Raw genomic sequence first — 6,573 nt, forward strand, 5'->3', positions numbered from 1 at the left:
CAGAAGCATAGAAACTTCCTAGAATTATATGATTAACCATAAAATATTTTAGTCAAATATAATTAAAATGAAACTACAATAACATTAAGACTACTAATTTATATTAAACCAAACTTTAGGGTGCAATTAAGACATAAGTTCTTATTACTACCAAAATATCAAGACAAAGCTTTCATAATCAAGTAACCCAGCCTAAGATTAGACCTGGTCTAAGACCTAATTTAGATTGCAAGTTAGTCAGGTTAAGATAGTTTGGATAAAAAACACTCTAAACATATTGATATTATAAAAAGAACTTGTTTTTTTTCATTAACCCAACCTAGTCTAGATCTAGGGTGAAGGGGTTGATGATATACTAGGCTATATCAGGTTTTAGAATTATGTTTTTGAAGGTAAAAAGGAAAGAAAAATTCACTTTCTTTGTTTTAAATTTGCTATAATGATTTTCATAATTAACTAAAAAATCTTAATTTTCAAATTCAATACAAGGCTATTTATGATTTCAGTTCTAAACGAAAGCTGGGCAAAAAAATATTATTATTTTGATGAAAAAATTAATTATTATAAAATAGAACATTAACAAAAATCCACAGGCCATAGCATTTTCTTATGTGATTTTGTTTTGTTGTAAATTAATGATGAATTTCTTTTAGTACATTTTAACTTTAGCCCAATAAACTAAGTTAATCTAATTGCTTATTAAAGAGATTTATTTTCTTAAACTTGAATTCAATCTTTAAAACTGATACTTAGGCTAGTAGTTGTTGTATCTATTTCGGATTATGGGTTAAGTGTGTTAATTCATATATTGATAGATTAACTCAAATCCATTTCAAAACGATGATAAAAATTTAAAACAAATCTTTAATATTGATATGATAAAATTTCATCTAAATTTAATTGATTATTTGGTTTATTAGTTAATTTATTAAGTCATAAAGTTTGGTCGAATCAACTTTCTAAACAGCTCAAAAACAAACTTAGCATGAGCTAGGTTTCCAATTAGTAAGTAACCATATCAACTTGTTAAATCAGGTTTAATAACTATTTCCATGATATTAATTAGCAATCATGGTTTTATAACCCGACCTAAGGTATAGTAGGGTCATGGGTCAGAGGTTCGACCTTGATCAACCTCTTATTTTTTTTAAAAAAAATTAAAAAAATATTATTTTGACCAATTATTTTTTTAAAAATCCCTAAGTTGATTGTTTGATTTTGATCGAGTTGACTAGATCAATTCAAATATACAGGATCAACTAAGTTTTTTTTTCCTTCAACCCTGATATGCCAAGTCCTGTATCAACCCATGCGAATCAGTCCGAGTTTTAAAACAATGTCGGAAATTACACTAAAAAAGAATAAAGTTTGAATCGAATCAATGAGATGCATAAATGCTATATATTTTCACCGTTTAAGCTAAATGTTCAGAACCGATGAACACGAACAACAGAACCGTATAAACCTAAACCCTTAAAATGATAGTAAATAAACTAGAGAGAGGGAGAAAGCTGTGTGGTTTTGATTCATTTATCCACAAGCTCTCCAATTTCCCTCTCTCTATTATTCCCTCTCTAACCCTCTCCTCCTCCTCTCTCTCTCTCTCTCTCTCTGTCTCTATACACTGAGGAAAACAGCATGAACATAAACAGAAAGTAGCTAACAAAATGTCCCTGCTTCGAAAACCTTTGGCTGCAAATTCTTCCATATTCAATCCTAGCGAAGCAGCCACCATAGCTATGATTCCCTCTTCTTCTCATAGGGTACGAAGGAATTCACACTCCTCGATTTTATTTCGCTGTTTCTAGTGCTGACTCTGGCTATATCTTTACGGCGCATCTTCTGCTTGATAAAATGCTTCCAAGAATCTTTCAAGTAATCTGGAGTTTGTAAATTTTGAAATAAAAGCAATTGTTTGCTGTGTGTTTTCAAGTACTGTTGCAAAGAAGTAGCTGTTCTTCTTTGAGGACTGCTACTTCTGTTGGCTTGTTTTATAAAAAAGGAGGCAGTAATCTGGAGTTCGTAAATTTTGAAATAAAAGCAATTGTTTGCTGTGTGTTTTCAAGTACTGTTGCAAAGAAGTAGCTGTTCTTCTTTGAGGACTGCTACTTCTGTTGGCTTGTTTTATAAAAAAGGAGGCTATTCGTTTAAGGTTTTCTCTCTTTTACACAGTTACACACTACTCTTCTACGTGTTCCAGTGACGGCCCCTTTTCCCTTTCGAAGCATAGATCTCGAGGACCTGTTATGGCTGCTAAAAAAGCATCCGGGGGTGTGATTTTTACCCTTTTTTATTGCTTAATTAGATGATGGTATCTGTTATAGTTGTCATTCATTAAGTGCAATGAGAGCTAATTAGATTGTTTGGATTCAGGGGAGAAGCAAGAAGAAGGGAGGTACAAGCATACGGTTGATTTACCAAAGACAACGTTTGGGATGAGAGCGAATGCTTTGGTGAGGGAGCCTGAGATTCAGAAATTATGGGAGGATAATCAAGTGTTCAAGAGAGTTGTTGATAAAAATGACGGGGTGGGGGGTTTTGTTGCTGGCTTTATCTGTGTGTTTTCATATCTGGTATGAAAAAAATTAGTTTACTTTGTCAGGAAAATTTTGTTCTTCAAGATGTACCGCCATATGCCAATGCTGATTTACACATGGGTCATGCCCTGAATAAGATCTTGAAGGATATAATTAACCGTTATAAGGTGTGTTCCCTTCCTCCCTTGTAAATTTAGGTTTTACCCTTAGTTTCTTTATGATTTAATTATAATTAATATGAAAGAAACTGACCAACAGAAATTGATTTATTATGTAAATCGATAAATTCCAATTCGGAAATGTGTCAATGTATAACTAGTAAAAAAACTTCTAAGATTAACTAAATCTATGGGTCTTGCAATGCCCTTGCTGAGATGGATCAAACAGTAGAAAAAGGAGTGCAAATCTGATAGACCATCCACCATTTCCTGCTCAATGACTGTATTTTTGTCATGATTCTCGTGGCTATACATTGATGTCATTTTTATATGTACAAATATTGACCATGTAGTACATGAATAACTTGAGAATGCTGGCCATCAGCATCGATACTGTATCATGGTGTATGCAAGGGTTTTGGGCCAGTAATTTAATTAGGGAATAATTTAACTTCCACTTCCGATTTGATATGGAGTAAAATGATCATTCTAATTTCTTTCCTTGATTTTTTCAGATTCTTCAAAATTACAAAGTTCATTACGTGCCTGGTTGGGATTGTCATGGCTTGCCTATTGAGTTGAAAGGCAAGCATTGCTACTTTTTTCTGTTGTTATCTTAAATATCAATTTTCCTGCAGCCAACAAAATCTTACCATGATGTGTTGATTTCTATAGTACAATTTAAGGTGCTAGAGCTTGTTATAACAATGAAATTTGAAAGTTGTATTAAAAATTTATACTACTGCTGATGATTGAACTATATAGGATTTTGCTAGATGCTGTATTTTGTCTTTTAATAACATCAATCATGACATGGCATCCTATTTTGTTCGATGATTTTGATTACTTTAAAATGAGGAACAATCATTTTTTGGAATGCCCTTGTTGCCAAATCAATTCTTTGGATAAAAAACAAAGGTTTACAAGTGCTTTAAGAAAAGTTGAGGTAAAAAACTGCAAGTTAATTGTCATTATGAATCACACAGTTCTGCAGTCAATGGATCAGGAAGCAAGGATCTGTAAGAGCAAAGGCGGCCAAATTTGCTAAAGCTACTGTCAAAACACAGATGGCATCATTTAAGGTTGTAGTCTATTTATCTGCCCTTTGTTAAGATTGACATCATTCAAGAGTTGGCATGATGACATTTTAAGTTGGTATACTTATTTGCTATCTTTTTTCCCCTTTGTTATATTGTTTTATTTATTTCAAGTTGATGCTTGCAGCGGTATGGGGTGTGGGCAGAATGGGATAAGGATCTAACTCTAGATCCAGAATATGAAGCTGCTCAGGTAATTGGTACAACTTTTTCCCATTCCACTTGCATGCATAAAAGTTAAAACCAAAACTAATTCTGCATTTAACTGTTTTGTGCGGAAGTTGGTAATTTTCAGATGCATGGACAACTGCAATGTTATAAATTTTAATTACTTTCAAATCACGTGAAATACAATGGATTAATTCTTATTGTCATAGAAGGAATTATAGTCTTTTCCTTACTATCCACACATAATTTGCTGGTAGGTTTTTGTTATGGTTAGCTTTCTAATAAAGTGTTTCATCTTATTTTTTCTGATAGATTGGCCGAGTTGGAGGTATGCAGAGGCCGAGTTGGAGGTATGCAGACATCGTAGCATGTCCTTTTCTTGGTTTTATGGATTTCTTACTGAAAGAAAATGTGGTCATACATTCTGAATATATAGAACTAATAATACTTCCAATGTGTCCAACTGATGGTTTATAAGTATATTGGTACAATAAATTGTATCCAAATATGTCTGATCAATTTTTCTTTTTCTTGCATGCACAATCCTTCTTCTGGTTAGCACTGAGAAATAGTGTCTTCAAATTTGTCTACTTGATGCAATGTAAACCATCATTTAGCAATTAATTTTTTGCACAGCCTGGGATTTCTTTACATGCTCTGCTTTTGAAACGATTTTTTCATGATTTAAAGGTATGATGGGAGGTGTAAACCTATTGGTGGGGACACCAGACCTACACCGCAGATTATACGAGTATATGAATGGGGATGACGTAGGATGGCCCAACTTGTTACTCTTTGATTGGGAGATTGAGCTCATTTGGGTCTATTTCATTGTTTATTTTATTTATTTGAGTTATTTATGTTAAATAGTTTTAATTGATGGGTGAGCCCAATAGTGAGATGTTTTAGGGTTATGCTATTTATATGTTTTTTTTCCTTCATTTTGTGAGATACTTTTGATGATTAATTATAAATATTCCAGGGTTGCATATTTCCAATCTCTATTCTTCTTTTTTTTGCTTTCAATTCTTAGTTTCTTTCTTTGAAAGCTTATATCTTTTCTGCTTTAATTCTTTTTATCATTGTTCCGCATCAAATATGGTATCAGAGCATGAGTTTTAATTGTTCTTACAATTAAACAATCTATATGCTTATTCATTAATATTCATAACCTTATATTCGATGGAATTTCTAGTTTGATCTGAAAAAGAAAAATTGTTTATCTTCTTCATCAATAACGTTAGATCTGTCATCCAGCCATCATTTTGCACCAGTGAACTCCCACAACGCCTTTATAGCAGATTGTCCACACCAGCAGCAACAAATCTGTTAATGACAACAACCTCAGACCACACCACCATAGCCTCTGCCACGACCAGCCATCTGCCGCGTCTGAGCTAACTAGGAGTAGATCGACACCGTATGAGACAACATAAGATCTTCTTCTTCAGCAACATACAGAACGGTAACACAGACCAGCAGTATCCACCATCTTTAGTGCTCACAATAGTTCTTCGTCTTTAGCAGCCATGCCTCTTTCCACAGTCGCCGCCTGCAACAGCTACAAAGAAACCATAATCATCTGCCACAGAAGACTCGGCTACAGGGACTCTTGAGGCAAAATTAATTAACCCTGCCATGTCATCTGCCATTTCAACACATAGGTGCCATACTAGCCATTATCAACCATGTCACCACGCAAGCAGACTCCACCACGTCATCTTCCTTGCCACGTTAGCTGCCACATCATCCTTCATTGCCATGTCAACTACTATGTCATCTGGTGGAAATTCTTTTAATTGTTGAATATCATTATTCCTGGTATATTTTTGCACTTGTTAACTAAGATTTAACATTAATATTATTCCTTGTGCTTGCCCATAAAAAAATAAAAAAATAAAAAAATAAAATACATCGCCTTGCAAATTGAATTACCTAAACTTTGGGCTTGTTTATTGGCATTGAATATTCGATCCTCTTAATTAATTGTGGAGCTTGGTTTAATTTGTGGGAAAATTGAAACATTGTGTTTGGATTACCTGTGTGCATTTAGAGGACTTATATTGTTTGCTTGTGAATTTTCTTGGTTTAATTCATTATTGCTTAGTCTTCAGGATAAATAAAATAATTAAATATTAGCTATAATTTTATTTTGTGTTTTGCTTGCAAGTGTTGTTTGTGATCTCAGTCACAGTCAAAGTCTTACAATTAGTTTTGCATGCAATTGGGTAGTGGTCGTCTAGTATACAATTTAGAAGTCATAGCTACCATGGATCAAAGTCCTCATCATTTAGGTCCTGAAAATCATCGGGATTGAATTCATATACCTTACTATCATGATTGTCTTCTTCACCCATAACCTCTTGCCCACTGATGAACAGAGCCTTATTAGGGCTACTAGAGGAAACATGACCAAAATCCTGACACTTAAAAACACTGATTCCTTGAGGTTATCTTAGGTGTTTCATGGAAAATACCCTTACCCTTGTCTTCTCTAGGTATCTGGGAAATCAAATGATTGGGTTTACGGGGTGGGGCACTAAATATAGAGTTATTATTGCTAGGTTGGGACCTAAAAGGGGTACTACGAGTGTCTTGACGTCTCGTGCACTA

The 6,573-nt window shown here is 33.9% G+C and overlaps 1 pseudogene; it reads left to right on the forward strand.

The window, feature by feature from the left end:
• Nucleotides 1–1,327: 1,327 nt before the first annotated feature.
• On the forward strand, nt 1,328–4,951 carry LOC18101785 (isoleucine--tRNA ligase, chloroplastic/mitochondrial-like; annotated as a pseudogene).
• Nucleotides 4,952–6,573: the final 1,622 nt, after the last annotated feature.

The sequence above is a fragment of the Populus trichocarpa genome, chromosome 8 (assembly GCF_000002775.5).
Source record: "Populus trichocarpa isolate Nisqually-1 chromosome 8, P.trichocarpa_v4.1, whole genome shotgun sequence".
Lineage (NCBI taxonomy): Eukaryota > Viridiplantae > Streptophyta > Magnoliopsida > Malpighiales > Salicaceae > Populus > Populus trichocarpa.